This window comes from Leptidea sinapis, chromosome 47 (assembly GCF_905404315.1).
Source record: "Leptidea sinapis chromosome 47, ilLepSina1.1, whole genome shotgun sequence".
Classification (NCBI taxonomy): domain Eukaryota; kingdom Metazoa; phylum Arthropoda; class Insecta; order Lepidoptera; family Pieridae; genus Leptidea; species Leptidea sinapis.
In genome coordinates, this window is record NC_066311.1 from 4,115,713 (window position 1) to 4,134,493 (window position 18,781).

The 18,781-nt window shown below is 34.9% G+C and overlaps 1 protein-coding gene across 2 annotated transcripts in view; it reads left to right on the plus strand.

The window, feature by feature from the left end:
- The window catches only part of LOC126978148 (ras association domain-containing protein 10), a 126,958-nt gene that overhangs the window by 32,678 nt on the left and 75,499 nt on the right, over nucleotides 1-18,781 (plus strand). For both annotated transcript variants that reach the window (XM_050826900.1, XM_050826901.1), the window contains exon 2: nucleotides 600-665. The gene's annotated coding sequence lies outside the window, so the exon portion shown is untranslated. The remainder of the gene's footprint in view (nucleotides 1-599; nucleotides 666-18,781) is intronic.

The following is an 18,781-nucleotide window of genomic DNA, read 5'->3' on the forward strand; positions in this document are numbered from 1 at the left end:
TCATCAACATAAAATACCTCTATTTATATTTTAGACATTGTCATCACTCGGGTTACCATCAATTTTACTTCAATGGTCTATTTATTGACGAAGTTGAAGAAGACAAAATATCAAATTATTCAAAGTAAAATAAAATTTATTCGATTAGACTTAAACTAAGCGCGTTTGAATCGTTATCATAAATATTAATTTTATATTACTGAATCTAACATATGTTCGTAAAAAGTAGAGCTCGTGTGAAGAACATACAAGAAACTCAATAGCCACTCTTTTCAATAGAGTATTTTTTTATAATGGCTCTAATATACAAAGCAAATTAGTTTGTAAGGTGCTACATTCAATATATGAATCGCATTCAAAGTGAAAAGCGTTTTAATTACCAAACATTTCATAAAAAACATCAACCTTTAGAGCTTGAATTCATTGTTTGTGTAAGGATGCTTCGTGAACATGATGGTCGCGATTACTGTCATGTCAAAATTAAGTATTAAGTCATTTAAAAAATGTTTTCATAATTCTAATTATTATTTATTTATTCATAGTTATGCTAATAAGTACGATTGATTAAGAAAAATTAAGACATGATTTTTTTTCTACAGGTGCTCGGAACTAAAAAATCCTCTAGAGGGAAAGTCTCCGTCATCTAAAAGAGGGAAATACTAAAGGTAAGTAATACTTATTACTTCGAAGAGAAGTTCAAATAATTATCTGCCTAATGTAACATACATATACTGTTCTTTTATTACTAACGCAATCCAATTTCTGTCGGTATCATTTTAAAGTTCATTCAACTTACAAGATCTTAGGATTTGTATGTTTTACTAATAATCAACTAAAGAGTTGTAGAACAATTATAATTAAAGCTTTTTTAATTAATTTTATACCAGCACAGAAATAAATTGATATATACATATATATAAATTCAGTGCATATTATAAATATTTTAAAAGTACATGAATACTGGCTGTGTGGCGTTCCTTTTCAAGGAACTTTCTTCCACGCATTACAAATGTGGAATGAGCTTCCTTGTGCGGTGTTTCCGGGACGATACGATGATGGTACCTTCAAAAAAGGGCTGTACACCTTCCTAAAAGCCCGTCAACGCTTCTATGATTCCTCTGGTGTTGCAAGGGAATGTGGGCGGCGGTGATCACTTAAAATAAGGTGATCCGTACGCTTGTTCGTCCTCCTCTTACATAAAATCTATAAAAGCTGATTTATTATTGATATTATAAACAAACCATTGGATGTAAGGTCATATTAAACCTCAACGAAAAGTATTGTCTAACCTCGTCATCTATTTTATAATCTCATTATTTGTAATTCATGGTTACCATAGCGATAGTAAGCCGATGACGAAACGAGCATTATATGGCATGTTTTTAAAAGTACCACTTAGGTAGTTGAGACTTATGCTCCGTAACTAATGACTAAGCGACGGGACATATTGACGTAGGCGGTATATAAAACTAACACACTAATTATATATATGGATAGCTTTGTAACCTCCTTCTTAGAAGGTGAATGGAGAGAAGTGAGTTTCAATAGAATTCCGGTTAGATAGGTATTACTGTCAAGCAATATGTATTTTTTAGTTTGAAAGGCATAACGCCCTGATCTGTCAATTTACTAGGCAGTAGCCTTTTATTTTTCAGGCAGACTCAGAAGAGACTTAACATCTACACATATCTCTCAAAGTGACTGAATGTATTGCTGTACGAGTGTGAGACGTGGAAGGTCACCAAATCCATCTATCATCAACTTCAGGATTAAGTTAACCGATGCCTTCGCAAAATCCTCGGTATTCACTGACCCGGCAAAAAGTCATAAAGTCCCAATCTACCAACAGATTAAATGCCCCAAATGGAGCTGGATAGGCCACACACTCCGGAGAGATCCCAACGGTATATTACCGAGGCAAGCCCTACACTGGAACTCTCAAGGAAAACGCAAACGTGGTCGTCCAAAGCAATCCAAGCGGCGGACATTGATGAAGCTAAAAACATCGGAAAGACCTGGAGTGAAATTGAGAGAGATGCTCAGGATTCATTGAAGATGCACTGTGGACTGCCCTCTGCCTAGCTAGGGCCTACAGGCACTTAAGAAGAAGTACAAAAGGACTGTAACAAAAAAAAGATCGTTATTTCTGCATACCCCTTTGGGAGACATACGTCATTGTACCATTGAATTTAAATATCATATCATCATCATCATCATATCACCTGGACGACGCCCACTGCTCGGCAAAGGCCTTCCACAAAGATCTCTACGATGATCGGTCCTGCGCTACCCACATCCAATGTATTCCGGCGATCTTGACCAGATCGTCGGTCCATCTTGTGGGGGGCCTACCATCACTGCGTCTTCCGGTTCGTGGTCGCCATTCAAGAACTTTAATGCCCCTATTCTCCTACAGAACTCCTCATTTCTGATTCTATCTCGCAGGGAAACACAGAGCATAACCCTCTCCTATACCCTCTGAGCGACCATGAGCTTTCTCATCATCTCATCTCATCATAATCTTCACGATCTAAATTCTTATCATAATGTATAGTATAATAGCATAAGTATTGGGTAATTTAGTTTCAAATTTGGGGAAAACCAACAGGATTTTACTAGAACAAATCATCAAAGTATTTTTTTAATATAACCGTTGGCAAACACTTAACTATCACACGTCTCTCTCGTCAAATACAGTGATAACCAGGTGATTGATCTGACAAGGCAGTTTACAATAAAATACAAAAACTCTCACGAACACGCTAAGAAATCATAATAACGGTCTACCGTATAGCAATAGCATTTGCTATGATTTAACCGTAAAGTAAAATGTTACTTAAGTTATCGTTAAGTTACATCTTGTCGTAACTTTAATAATTTCCCGTAAGTAATGCTTAGCGGATGCTTATCAAACGCGCCGACTTTTGCATCATAAGATCAAATATCAAATTAAGATTAATTACTTATTTGGTTTTATGTATATGCTTATGAGTTTTCTCGGGTCGGGTTGGAGTTCGCTTGGCCGTTTGAGCTACTTATTTTTACGAGTAAACGGTCAAGAGCTCGTCTCAACTTTTTTACAAGGCGGCATTCTGAGCACATCGTCAAAAATATTTCAAATGGATCCATAACCGGCGGGGACTTAAATTTCAATTTAAATTAAAAATTTATTCAAAATAGGTTATGAAATCACTTATGGAAAATGAAAAAACTACCATTCAAAAATGCCTCCGAACTGAGAAGAACGGACGCAACAAATTCAGCGGGCTTTCTTTTTTATTTAAATAAATGTCGATACAATTAAATTTATAATTTAAATAGTAAAATGGCGGCCGCTCCATTCCCAATCTGTGGTATCATTAAGAAAATCATTTATGTTACCTTTACCACATTAATGTTTTTTAACAATTCTTTTGAATTTTGAATTTTGTAACACATTTGTTTTGAAAATTTTCTGGGATCATGTTGTAATCATATACATCGCCCCAAAAAAGACTTACTCTCGAACTCAACTTAACTCGACCTAGCCGAGAAGTAGGCGTTATAAATTTATGTTTGTTCCAGTAAAAAAAGAAGGACTCCACGCCGTGATATTAGCAAGTGAAGCACCGTTATGCTAGTGTGTGTGCGGTTACGGGGATACTAGTTACACAATTTTTTCTCCCTTAAATAATCATATATGGCCACAAGTACTTACATAGTATCGTTTTTACATTTTTTCACAACACACGACGGCATTTTTAAAATATTTTATTGACACGCAAACTGATCTGTCAAAGACAATAACAATTCTCATAATGGCCGCCTATCGGCCTGTAGTAGTGTAAGAGTGTGCGTGGGGCTATGTATTTACACGTTAATCCGCTTGTTTTGGTGCTTCACTGTTATGTAAGGTCACACGGAGTCTTTATTTTTTTACTAGTCCGTGGTTCCTGGTGCTAATATAATATATATATATATATTCTAGAAAATTAAATACTTGCCTATGTACACATACATAACATAGTCAAGAATATATAAAAGCATCAGTTGAAATGTTTGTATTTTAAATTTTGCTCTTAATGATACTCTACAGAAAAAAAGGAAATACCTCCCCTCTTTTAATGTCATACTTAGGCAAATAAATTAATGACCTTAGGTCTGACTTAAGTTGGCTATTTTGGAAGTAAACAATCCCAAATAGTATTTTATCTTTATTATATCGTAAATTAGTTTTATCTGGATTACAACTGATTACAAGTCCTTACAATTCTTGATCATTTAGTATCAAATATACTGGTCAACTTACACGTTTTACGTATAAAGTTACGAAAGTTATTCCTAAAATGTCTTGTTAAGTTTACAATAAACACCGCAGTGTTTGTTAATGCAATATTAATTCAGTGTTACTGGCGCAAGCAGTCAATATTAATAAGTTGCTTAGTTAATTGTGTGTGGTCTTGCAGGTTGAGCCGCGAAATTACAGATAAATTTCATAATATACATAATAACATGCAGTTTGTATTATAAGTACTTACGTATTTCATAACATTTTGCCGCTCTTAATATACCAGCTGTTTAAGAGCTAAATCGTATTCCCGCCGCGAGGGCAAGCGTCCAGATGGAATGACACCCTTTCCCGTGCCCAAGCCATCGGGCACGGGAAAGGGTGCTGATGTGGGACGCGTCTTGCGTCGACACTTTGGCCTTCTCATGTCCAAGTTACGTCAGTTGGTGCTGGGGCTGCTGCTTCGACTGCCGAAGACAGCAAGCGTCGCAAATATCAGTGAGTCATACATCATGTGCCGTTTGGTGTCGAGACACTTGGCCCGTGGGGCCCAGAGGCGCGGAAAATGTTTAAAATACTATCTTCGCGCCTCAATAAGGCTACTGGAAACCCAAGCGCTGGCAGCTATTTCGGTCAACGGATCAGCCTAGCTCTCCAACGCGGTAATTCTGCCAGTATTTTTGGTACACATCCACGAAATGATAAGTTTTAATTTTGTGCAGTCATAGTAATGTATATTTAGACTTTTTTTCGTTGTTTGTTATTATTTCGAACTAGTAACCAACTACTCCTTAGCCCAGATGCTGGTCAGATGGGTACTAGGATCAGTGGGAGGCTCCTTTGCACAGGAAGCCGGCTTGATTATGGGGTACCACGACGGCACCCATTTCTTCCGTGAAGCAGTAATGTGTGAACATTACTGTGTTTCGGCCTGCTAGTGAAATTACTGGTCAAATGAGACTTAACATCTTATGTCAGCTGCTTATGTACGCTCAGAATTTCTTCGTCTCATCCCTTATTTTCATACAAAAAAAGACCTTTCAGGATGAGCTGAATTAGGTAAAACTTAGCTATGGTTCTTTTTGGCGTTTCTCACGGAAAAGGAAATCCTTTATCCACGCGGATGCGTTCGGGGGAGCGAACGAGTATTGAATGATAACGAGACCTACACACGAAACGTCTTTACCACAAAAATCGATGGGTTCCGCTTATCGGAGATCCGTGCGTAATTGTCTGATATCGCGTTTATACATTCGTCTCGAATAACGTGCCTAATTTAACGGAGGTATGTATCGCTTCGGGTTTGTTGAAAATTGATAACGACTTGCTTAATGCATGTTTTAAAGAATTATTAATTAGTTTTTTTTTATGAAAATAAGGGACGAGACGAGCAGGAGGTTCAGCTGATGGTAATTGATACGCCCTGCCCATTACAATGCAATGCCGCTTAGAATTCTTGAAAAATACAAAAATCTGAGCGGCAATATAATTGCACTCTTCACCTTGAGACGTAAGATGTTAAGTCTCATTTGAGTTGTAATTAAACTAGCTACGGCACCCTTCAGAGTGAAACACAGTAATGCTTACACATTACTGAATATGCATATAAAATTTGGTAAAAATCAGTAAAGCCGTATCGGAGGGGTAAGATAACTAACATTGTGACACGAGAATTTTACATATAAGATATATAAACTACGTGTCACGTTGTTTGTCCGCGATGGACTCCATGGAGTGCAGTTTAGTCCAACTTGAGAGATAGGATAGTTTTTATTTCAATTTGGGACCCATAATTATTTTATTTCCAATATTAACTGTTTTGTATGGACATATTTTCTATGAGAGAATTTATTACAATTTCACTATAACAAAAGGGTGCATGCATATTTAACGAAATTATTCTTGATATTACGAAATATTATTGACATATTCATAAAAAACAGTATTTTATTTATTATGTACAGAACAACGTCTGTCGGGTCAGCTAGTCTAATATATAAAATTCTCATGTCGCGGTGTTTGTAGTTAAACTCCTTCGAAACGGCTTCACCGATTCTCATGAAAGTTTGAGTGCATATTGGGTAGGTCTGAGAATCGGACAACATCTATTTTTCATCCCCCTAAATGTTAAGGGTGGTCCACGCCATATTTATTTTTTTATTTTTTTGACATTTTTTTTTTAAATTTGTTTGATTATGAGTCAGCATTAAAAAATACATACAACTTCAAATTTCACCCATCTACGATCAACAGTTACTTTTGTATCGCGATTTTAATATCGGCAATACAACGTTTGCTGGGTTAGCTAGTATTATATAAAGATGAATGGAAAATATACAGGCTTACTAAAAAAATATTTTAAGAAACAACAGCCATATTTGTGTGAAGACTGATGTAAATATTAATATAACATTATTTAATTATGATAATTACAGTAATGTAACTTTTGAAATCGAGCGACAACTTTCCCAGATTTTTTTTTTTTTTTTATTGAACCAACAGCACACAAAAATGAAACTAATAACAAAAATATTGTGCGATGGCCGACTGCCAATTACAGGTTCACACTATTTATGGTTTAACATTTAACGCTCTAATTAAACTATGATTAAATCAAAATAAAAAATAATTAACTAATAGATATAAAGGTGTGTATGAGTGTATGTGTGTATGAGTGTATGTGCGTACGAGTGTATGTGCGTATGTCTTAAGTCGTTTTCAACTCTTCGATTGCAGTATACTTAAAATGATTTCCTTTTTGAAAGAGCTTTTAGTATGGACGAATATATCTGTTGGTAAGAAATGTTTATTATAGCAGCTAAGGGTACGGCAGACCACCGAATTCTGTGCATAAATAGAGTGAGTAATTGGGACATTAAAAATCTGGGTTTATCTTTAGGGGTTTTCGTGGTATTTAGATGTAGAAATTTTATTATATTGTTTTGATCAATTAATGGAAAAAAGTGAATACTTAGAACGTTTTGCATTTAAAAATGAAATAAAATAATGTTTCAAAACGTTTAAATTATTTATTTCAACTTATTTTTAAAACCTATTTTCAATAATATATTTATCAAACAAAAATACTCTTTCAACGTCCGTCAGCTGTATAGCTACAGATATACTGCTATAAGCATTTTGGTGACGCGAACTCACGAGATTTCACCCATCCAGAAAGTGTCTAACTATTTAAATTATTATAAATTTTTTAGTTATTTATATAACGCGTGTGCCAGTCATGAGCATGTCGGTGTCGCGACCCCATAAGATTTTCCCTTACCAAAAAGAGCCCAACAAGGCTAAAGAAGTTATATATTATTATATATATATATATATATATATATATATATATATATATATATATATATATATGATTAAGTCACAACCTGAGAGTTGAACAAAGCAAACAGAATTTTAAAACGAAGCGGTACTCGAACGGTTAGCTCAGTTGGTTAGAGCACCGGCACGGAACGCCGGAGGTCATGGTTTCGAATACCGCATCGTTCATATTTTGTTTTTCAAATTTTATTTGCGTAAAGAAGTTATATTTATACTAACAGACATACATGTCGCTTATTTGATGAATCACAATAAGGCTGGATGATACTAACATCTGATGTTTTAATGATCACTTTGGAAACCAGCTGCCAGCCATCCCTTAAAACCGTTACTTCGCTGCATTAGTAATTATAATATAACCAAATGTAGCTTAAGAGCTGACGAACTATTTGAATTTCAATAATTTACACTGATTGATAAATAAGTATTGTTGATTGAATTTTTTTATTCGACTCAACTACGGTTGTATGTAAGTTTGATGCTTTGAAGTGATTTAAATATATAATATACATTGATCTGACAAAATTTAAATAGCAAAGGTGCCAATTTTTACTATATTTTTGAGGTAAACTAATTAATACAAATTATGTATTTAGTTATTGTTATTTAAAAATATTAGGAAAAAATACATGTAAATTAATTGTGTAAGTATTTATTTTTATTTTTGATAACGTTTTATTCGTCGGAGAAATTGTCGTTCACTTATTGTATTAACACTTAGCCTAGTAGCCTTTGTGGTAAATAAATATAAAAAAACCTCCAAGTAATATTAAAAAAACTGACGCACGTTGGATATAAGATTAAGACTCAAATCAAAAAGTCATAAAATACCATGGGCTACAATAAATATATCTAAAAGTAAGATTAGCTGACTCTTACACTAGAACAGGTACAGGGCTTCATGCACCGGCGCGCGCGCACCGTGGATCGTGACGTCACTTCCGCTTCCGGCGGACATTGACGTACCCACGCTGTGCTTAGTCGTTGCATACGATTAAATATGTTCATATTCCTTTGGGATTTTCTGGATAACATTTATTAGTCCGAGACATAAGGCGGTTATAACTACTGTATTTCCTATGGCGGGTGAATTTAGTCGGCAGTCATCACTTAGGTACTTATCATAGTTCGAAAATCTCTAAAATCATCAAATACTCTTACGGGGTGTTATTAAATAGATTGGATTTCCTAAGGGATGTATATGATACCTTAGACTGTAACGGTCTTATTAGTTGCTATCAGTAGGGAAATAAAAAGACTTAAAAAATTAAACAGATTATCAAAATTGATATTTACAACTTCCCAATTGTGCAGTAGCATTTATTATCTGTAACTTTTATTATGGTCGATAATAGCGGATTGATGATATGTCATTTTGACGTACAATCGCGTCATCTTTTTGGCGGGAAAGGCGCCATTTTGTTACTAAACTAAACTTTGGAATTATTTAGCATTTTATTTTGACTTAAATCTGTGTATTGTTTTCGGGATAGACATGGTCTGGAAGGGACAATCTCATTTGGCACAAGATTAACAGCTAAAACAACAGGTGTTATCAAAAAACAGACAGACATTAAATATAACGGTAAAAGGGGCCCCGTTTTACGAACGTTTGCGAACCCCAAAAGCAATGGAATAATAAAGTGATAAAGCAACAAACATTAAGAAAGGGTAAAAAAACGATCAAAAGTAAAACTTGAACGGTATTACAAATAAACTTGGTATAAAGTTATAACTGAGAGTGCGGCAACTAATACTAAGTACTAGTACCAAGTGAACGTACTCGAGTTTGTCTCGAACGATGTGCTTTTACTTTGCAAAATAATTGAAACTTAAATGCCGGGTTGCGTAGTAAAACTTTGTAAAAATAATACTACAAGAAATATGAAAGACACAAAGATCACATATCATCAGTATTTTGTATTTTATTAATTTCAACGTGAAATAACACAAGGGTATGTTACAAAATATGAAAGATGCCATTGAGTGTCAAACAGCCACGCACACAAGCATCTAATGTGTACCATAAAAAGCTATTGTCCTTAGGTAGTGCGTTATCTAGTTGGAGCGCAGTGGAGACCAATCCTTAATCTAATCTCTGAGAGTAAGCCAAGAATATGCAAAATGTTGACTATATTGCTGACAACACTGTCAATATACAAATAAACGCGGGAAACATTATCTATACTAATATTATAAAGCTGCAGTGTTTGTTTGTTTGTTTGAACGCGCTAATCTCTGGTACTACTGGTCCGATTTGAATGATTCTTTCAGTGTTGGGTAGTCCATTTATCGAGGAAGGCTATAGACTATGTTTTATTTTTTCAAAATTAGGGATCCGTAATAAAATTGCTATTTTGTAACACAAGGTGTAAAATCGAAAACCTATTTTTGCGTGCGCTGCAAAAACTATTGATAATAGAACAAAATGATGTACAGGCTTCTAATATAGGCAATATTTTATTACTTATAAAACTATCGCGTGAATTATACTTTATATGGCAAAACAACGTTTGCCGGGTCAGCTAGTACGTTATAAACCCATCATAAGCTAAATGTATATTTGCTAAAATTTTGTATATTTTTGGTTTATTCACAGGTATAACTTTATACTAAGTTTATTTGTTAGGCTGGTACAGTATAATATTTTGACTGTTGTTCATTTTTAGTTCACTAGCAAGCATTGTTTCCTATAGTGTGACCTTACAAATTACTTGGACACACCACAATTTAAAAGTAAATAGCAATAAATATATTACACAAATAAAATTTGAAAAACAAAATTTTATGAACGATGCCGTACTCGAACCCACGACCTCCGGCGTTCCGTGCCGGTGCTCTAACCAACTGAGCTAATCGTTCGAGTAACGCCTCGTTATAAAATCTTGTTTGCTTTGTTCAACTCTTAGGTTGTGGCTTCATCTACAGGATCTTTTTTACAGTTGATAACCTGCTCTACCCCAATATTTGCATATTAGGAAATTGACTTGAGATATCGCTCTAGTAAATCTAAACAATATGTTATGTTTTTAAAGTGATAACCCTCACTTCTAGGATTAATACACAAGTAAAATTTGAGAAACAAAATTTTATGAACGATGCGGGACTCGAACCCACGACCTCCGGCGTTCCGTGCCGGTGCTCTACCATAATATATTGTCCTAGTAAAAGATAATATTAAAATTAATATATCTTATATATCGAAGTACAGATTATGTTAGGTAGGAAAGTCTCTTAACTTTTGAATTGTAAATCATTTTACTTTTCTTAAATAATATTGTCTAAATGTCCTCGACACTGACTAACTTCGACTTCGAAAACTCCTCTAATTTGTGTTTTATTAATGTTTTCTTTTCATTTCGCAAGTATTTTCGGATTTTTATTTAAAACTCTGCACTCAGACAATTCTGAACCACGTGGTGGCACTGAATGACCATTTCCTGGGAAATGTTCCCAAGTCATTACCGACCTCTACTGGCGTTATTTCAGTGCTATAAGGCCTATTATGTTATAACTACGACACGGTATTATATCTAATAAGTATATAAAATTCTCGTGTCATGGTGTTAAACTTTGAACTCCTCCGAAACGGCTTGACCGATTCTCATGAAATTTTGAGTGCATATTGGGTAGGTCTGAGAATTGGACAACATCTTTTTTTCATCCCCCTAAATGTTAAGGGTGGTCACGAATTTTTTTTTTTTAATTTTTTTTGACATTTCATTTTTAAAAAATACATACAACTACAAATTTTCACCCATCTACGATCAACAGCTACTTTTGTATCGCGATTTTAATATCGGCAATACAACGTTTGATGGGTCAGCTAGTATTATATAAAATTCTATGATTTTGGGATTTTCACGGTGCTTTGTACTGGATGCCGGCTAGATTATGGGTACTACAACGGCGTCTATTTCTGCCGTGAAGCAGTAATGTGTTAGCATTATTGTGTTTCGGTCAGAAGGGCGTATCTAGTAAAATTACTGGGCAAATGTAGTACGAGTGTACGAGCGTAATTGTAGTGCCACTCAGAATATTTGGATTTTTCTAGGCAGGGCGTATTAGTTACCATCAGCTGAAGGTCCTGCTCGTCTTGGCTATAACTGTTATAAAAAAAAACTAAGGCAGACTTTGCGGTTATAGTTCCAGTCTTAAGTCCCAAGTCTTGACAAAGCTGTATGATGTACATGCCTTTGCCTTTATCATTCCGAACGATGAAAAAGAAGTAGTATTTAAACTGTGTACTTCAGTTTAAGGTTTAATAAAATTAGACAGACTTAGACCAACCTCTATAAATATTAAAATAAAGGATTTATTTTTATGTATTTGTCATTTGTGAATTTGCCGCCATTTTTCTTAACATAAATTATACTACCTAGCCTGTCATTCAGTAAATCCATTTTATTTATATAAAAACAAGCTAAACCATAAATCCAGGGCAATAAACCTTTTCACGAGCTCAGCAATACAATTATGTATAGTAGCGAACATCGACTGTGATATTTTTTTATCTTCATCTATGGTGAGTCATATTTATGCCATTAAAATGCAAATAGAGGTTGTGTTGGCTGTACGTAGCGCACGCGATCCTAATACTGAGGAATTGGACATGCTACACGTAATATTATGTAGATTTTATAATTCCAGATTTACTTAGCTTATTCCTAAAATACATTCAATACCAGGCTAGCGAAACTCTCTAACGACCGTTCCCAATATTCAGTCTATCTCTTACATGAAATAAAAATCGTAACTATCATTGAGTTTTCTGTCCTAATAAACTTATCGACGGTAACTCACCTCATCCGTACACGCTGTCTGTCAAGGGGACGACCTATAGCTAATCAGCGATAGAAGTTTGCATGGAAATTTTAATTTACGTGTCCCAATAAGGCGATAAGAATGACTTACGGCCGTTCCCAATATTCAGTCTATCTCCGGTTGTGGCCTACTTGAGATAAAAATCGTAACTATCGTTGACTTTTCTGTCCCAATAAACTTATCGACGGTAACTCACCTTATCCGTACACGATGTCTATCAATGGGACCACGTATACTTTACCAGCCATAGAAGTTTGTATGGAAATTGCAATTCCCGCGTTTCAACATAACGGTCGTTCCCAATATACTATCTCCAGATAGAGATAAATTACTTCCTTCTACTGTCAGTAATTAGCTGTCAATAATCTGAAGCTGTACCAATATACCCGATAAGTCATTCTTATCGCCTTATATTGAAACTCGTGAATTGCTATTTCCTTACAAACTTCTATGGCTGGTAAGCTATACGTCCTTCCGCTGACAGACAGCGTCCACGGATAAGGTGAGTTACCGTCGATAAGTTTATTGGGACAGAAAGGTCAGCGATAGTTACGATTTTTATCTCAAATAAGAGATAGACTGAATATTGGGAACGGCCGTAAGGAAAAAGCGATTCCATATATTAAATAACTGCACGTTTCATACTAAATTAAAAATTAATTTTTGCTCAGGCAGTGCCGCCTTTTATTACGTAGTATTTACATCCTCTTTAACACTAATAAACAGTTTTCTTTTTAATGCATCCACTAAAATTTTGACAAAAAAACCAATCGACTTCAGAAACACTATTCCATAACAATAGATGTAATATGCACTAAAACGTATGAAAATAATTGTGTATTTATAAACAATCTAATTAATTAATCTTATTCTAGTTACGATTATTGTTATTCCATAGAATCTGTGTACTCCGGCTGCGGCCCCGCTCTCGCCTCTTCACGTCACCACCTACCACCTACCTTGGCATAGACATACCACAATTGGGACCACACAGGAAGCACCAGCTTTCAAATAAAAAAAGAATTATCAAAATTGGTTCACTCAGTCGAAAGTTTTGAGGTAACAAACATAAAGAAAACATACCGACGAATTGAGAACCTCCATCTTTTTTGAAGTCGGTAAAAAATGCAATCCTCGTAGTGCAAATTGATTGAAATTTATTTAAAAGAAAACAGCAGTTTGGTTAAAAAAAACTTACCAATGTGAGGTATTAAATTAATTGGTATAATTAAAGCTTGTCAAAGGGCTTCCACAGCTGCTTTGCTGCGTCTGCTGATCCTATTAATACTAAATCACTACTTAGTCGCTGGTGGTAGGTGTATAAATCACATGTGAGGCGAATCTTTTTCCAAATTAATTCAAATTCATATATTTTTATTCAAAATTGTTGTCAAAGTCTACCAGACTTTCCAAAAAAAAAATATGCCTCAGACGCCAGCGGGTTTCTTCTTCTCTTTTTTTAATAAAAATAAAATAATATTTATAATTTAAACAGGCTGAGAATGGTCATTAATAAAATTACAGTTACCTTGACTTGCGTTCCGTGCGAGTACTCTTTCCAACTGAGCCAACCGTTCGAGTGACGTATCGTTGATAAATTCTTGTATGCTTTGTTCAACACAGGTTGTGGCTTCATCTACAGCATCTACTTTACAGTTGATAACCTGCTCAATCCCAATATTTCCATATTAGGAAATTGACTTGAGATGTCGCTCTTTCAAATCTAAACAATTTGTTATGTTTTAAAGTGATAATCCTCACTTCTGGGATTAAATACACAAATAAAATTTGAAAACAAAATATTATGAACGATGCGGGACTCAAACCCTGTTCTAGTCCCGCATTAATAGTTGGAGTAGGTACTCTAACGGCCGTTCCCAATATTCAGTCTATCTCTAACTTGAGATTACGATCGTAACTATCTTGACTTTTCTGTCCCAGTAAACTTATCGACGATAACTCACCTTATCCGTACACGCTGCCTGTCAATGGGAGGACGTATAGCTTACCAGCGATAGAAGTTTATATGGAACGTGCAATTCACGCGTCCCAATATAAGGCGATAAGAATGACTTGTCGGCTATATTGGGACAGCTTCAGATTATTGACAGCTAATGTCTGACAGTCAAACATTCGACGACCCATATAGCCGAATGGTTAGTGACCCTGACTACTAAGCTAAGGGTCCCGGGTTCGAATCCCGGTAGGTGCAATCATTTATATGATGAATATAGATGTTTGTTTCCGAGTCATGGATGTTTATATGTATTTATGTATGTTTAAGTAAGTATATTGTATTAAATATAGCGTTGTCTTGTACCCATAGTACAGGCTATGCCTAGTTTGGGGCAACATAATTTGTGTAAACTTGTGTAAAAAAAAATAAAAAAAAAATTACTGTTAGAAGATATAGTAATTTATCTCTCTCTGTAGATAGTATATTGGGAACGGCTGTAAGTGTCATAGTCTTATTCCCAGTAAAAATTTTTTGATCGACACTCGAAGTATGACTTTTGATATTTTAGATTTCCCTGCCCATAGGTGATATTGGAAAGTAGAAATTCTGTTCACAAGGCATACCCTGCGGCGTTGATTATTAACTATGAATTGAGAAGTTATGTAGTTGCTATCATTTGGATCTAACTTCATAATTAATGACATATTGTTCTAGAACATTCAACGGGCATGCCTCAGGTACTATCGCCACCCGAATATAATATGTAAATAAGAAAGCAGTTTTGAACTACATGCCATGTTATCAGATGACTTAAAACATACATAATGTAAAGAAGTTACATGTTTTTAGGGTTTCGTAGCCCCTTAGTACCCTTATGGATTCGTAATGTCTGTCTGTCGGTCCGTGTATGTCACAGCCACTTTTTTCCGAAACTATAAGAACTATACTGTTAAAACTTGGTAAGTAGATGTGTTCTGTGAACCGCATTAAGATTTTCACACAAATATAGAAAAAATTGTGTGTGTGTACTTATGTATGCACGCAAGAAGTTATACATATTTGGCCTAATAAAGCTAAAATCCTTAAAATTATTTATTCCTGCTGCTATTCTACGTTTGTAGAAATGATATTGTAAAAATCTTGCAAAGATGGCTTTGACAATGAATTATTAAATAACTAATACGGCTGTATGGGCTTGAATCCTTTGCCTGTCCTAATAATAGACGAAGAAACCAAAAAAAAAAAATAACGAATGTCGCAAACGTCCGAAAATTTTGGGGCCCAACTTCACCCAGTTCAAATCGTTACAACGAACTACAAGAACTTTTATTATAACTATTATGTTACTTGCTGTTACTGTTATTCAAATTATGAGCAACAGATTCTTAGGAAGAAGCGCTAAATCATAATTTTTAAACTATTGACTGTAGGTATAAACAATTTTTTATTTTTAAATCGTTTTGCGACATGGTCAGTATTGAAGTCGTATCACGCTAGCTGGAAAACTCGTTATAAAATTTGAGTTCTTTTGCCATAAATGACTTTATTCGTCTAGATTCCTCTTGCTGCTAGACAAGAGATGACAACAGGCCAGGCTTATTACTTTAGTGTGCGTGAGCTACGTCTTACACTAGAGATTTGTGTGTCATTTTGTGTTAGCGTGTGTGCATTGCTCAAAATAGAGGTTAACTGTCAACCTCAATTTTTTTCGACGACGTTTTCACAGCTGTCACTGTCTATCTACGTGTTAATGATCTAAGACTTTAACGATAATTAAAACCAGCCTAGACTCAATTCCAACATAATGATCTTTTGTGAGATCAATAGAAGTTTTTAGAATACATAATATTTCGTCAACCAGTTCTTAAATTATAAAAAGACATATAGACCAACCTTCTTCTTTCTTTATAAGCACCTTTACACAGGATGCCGGCTAGATTATGGGTACCTACTACAACAGCGCCTATTTCTACCGTGAAGCAGTATGTATAAGCATTATTACATTACTAGCTGACCCGGCAAACGTTGTTTTGCCATATAAAGTATAATTCACGCGATAGTTTTATAAGTAATAAAATATTGCCTATATTATAGCCTGTACATCATTTTGTTCTATTGTCAATAGTTTTTGCAGCGCACGCAAAAATAGGTTTTCGATTTTACACCTTGTGTTACAAAATAGCAATTTTATTACGGATCCCTAATTTTGAAAAAAAAACATAGCCTTCCTCGATAAATGGACTACCCAACACTGAAAGAATCATTCAAATCGGACCAGTAGTACCAGAGATTAGCGCGTTCAAACAAACAAACACTGCAGCTTTATAATTTTAGTATAGATTGTGTTTCGGTCTGAAGCGCCCTTCAGCTAGTGAAATTAGTGGAAAAATGAGACTTTACGTCTTATGTCTTAATGTGACGAGCGCAATTGTAGTGCCGCTCAGAATTTTTAGGTTTTACAAAAATCCTGAGTGGCACTGCATTGTGCGTATCAATAACCATCAGCTGAATGTCCTGTTCGTCTTGTCCACTATTGTAATAAAAAAATATATAATACCATATAGTTTATTTAATTTTAAATGAATTCTCAAATTTTAGGAATAAGATTCGGTTAAAATTTTAATTTACATATAAATATGACGGAGTAATTAACATATTAATATGATAATAATCCATTAAGGTAATTAACAGATCTCTGAACCAAGATTATCTTAAGCTAATATGGCTTAAAGTAAAACAGGCTATTGTGAAGTGAACATAAATAATAATAAGTAAATATAAATAGTTTATTGAAAGAAAAATAGTACATATTACAATAAACACACTTACTATAATTTTTTTTTGTAAACCGTACCGCACTTGATGGACTGACGTCACAAGTAAGTAGCATTCTTCGAATTTTTAAAATATATTCAAAAATGATCATAAACATTCGATAGCCTATTGGTATTTTTAATTTCTCAAAATAATTCCACTTTATGTTTAAAAAATATGTTTTAAATTTAAAGGATCAATAGTCGCGCCAAAAAAGGGTGCCGCCATGATTGTGACGTCACAATAACATAAAATGCAGTGCAATCAAATTGATAGTGACGTCACAAAATGGTGGTCGGTGTTTTCGATCACGTCACATACAGACAATAAAACTATGATTTTAATTTTGAAAATAAAATTAATTCTCATGTTTTTAACAAAATAGTATTGAATCCGTATTTCTGAAGGTAAAATCTTGCCGTCATGATTGTGACGTCATAATAACATAAATAAAGAAACGTCAAATGTCCAGCGCAATCCTTATTAATTCTAATAAATATAAAAATGACTTTTCATAGTCCGTATCGTTGGTGTTTTGCCAAAAATATATTGTTTCTGCTATAGTGACGTCACAAATGGACGGGACTTACAGACAATAAAACTATGATTTTAATTTTGAAAATATAAAAATTTCTCATGTATTTGTTACAAAAAAAAAAACATTCCAACGAATTGAGAACCACCTCCTTTTTTGAAGTCGTAAAAATACTATTGATCCCGTATTTCTCAAGGTAAAATCTCTCTAATTGAAGAAAATTTTCATAATTTTATTTTGAGAGATGAAACTGGTCTATTGCTTCCAGGTCAAAGTGACAGAGATACTTTCAAAAGAAAAGCTTTTGTGATTAGTGTTAGATTAGTGTTAGAAAACATAAAAAAAAATTTGCAGGTGTAGAGATTCCCAATAGAAGTGAAAACTTAGAACTATTAGTATTAAAAATTTAAATATCATAATGTTTAACAACAATTTAATTATTAATTACTTATATTTAACACTTATTTTGAATAATAATAATAATAATCATATCAATGTAGATGTGGCGTTCAGGTAGGTGCTCTAGGCCTCTTGGGGCGTTGGCGCCCCAAGAGGCCAAGAGCACCTACCTGAACCCAATAATCCCAAGATTATCCTGCCTAAAATCGGCAGGCTGTATTAGTCGTCATGCCAGCGTTAATGAAGTCATTTGCAAGGCATTTGCCGGTCTTAATATACCAGCTGTTTTACAGCCGAATGGTATTACCCGCCGCGATGGCAAATGTCCTGATGGAATGACGCTGGTGGCTTGGGCACTGGAAAGGGTGCTGTTGTGGGACGCGTCTTGCGTCTACACTTTGGCCTTCTCATGTCCAAGTTACGTTGAAGACAGCAAGCGTCGCAAATATCAGTGAGTCATACATCTTGTGCCGTTTGGTGTCGAGACACTTGGCCCGTGGGGCCCAGAGGCGCGGAGAATGTACAAAGTACTATCTTCGCGTCTCAATAAGGCTACTGCTGGCCAAGCCCTGGCAGCTATTTTGATCAACGGATCAGCCTTGCTATCCAACGCGGAAATGCTGCCAGTATTCTTGGTACGCTTCCA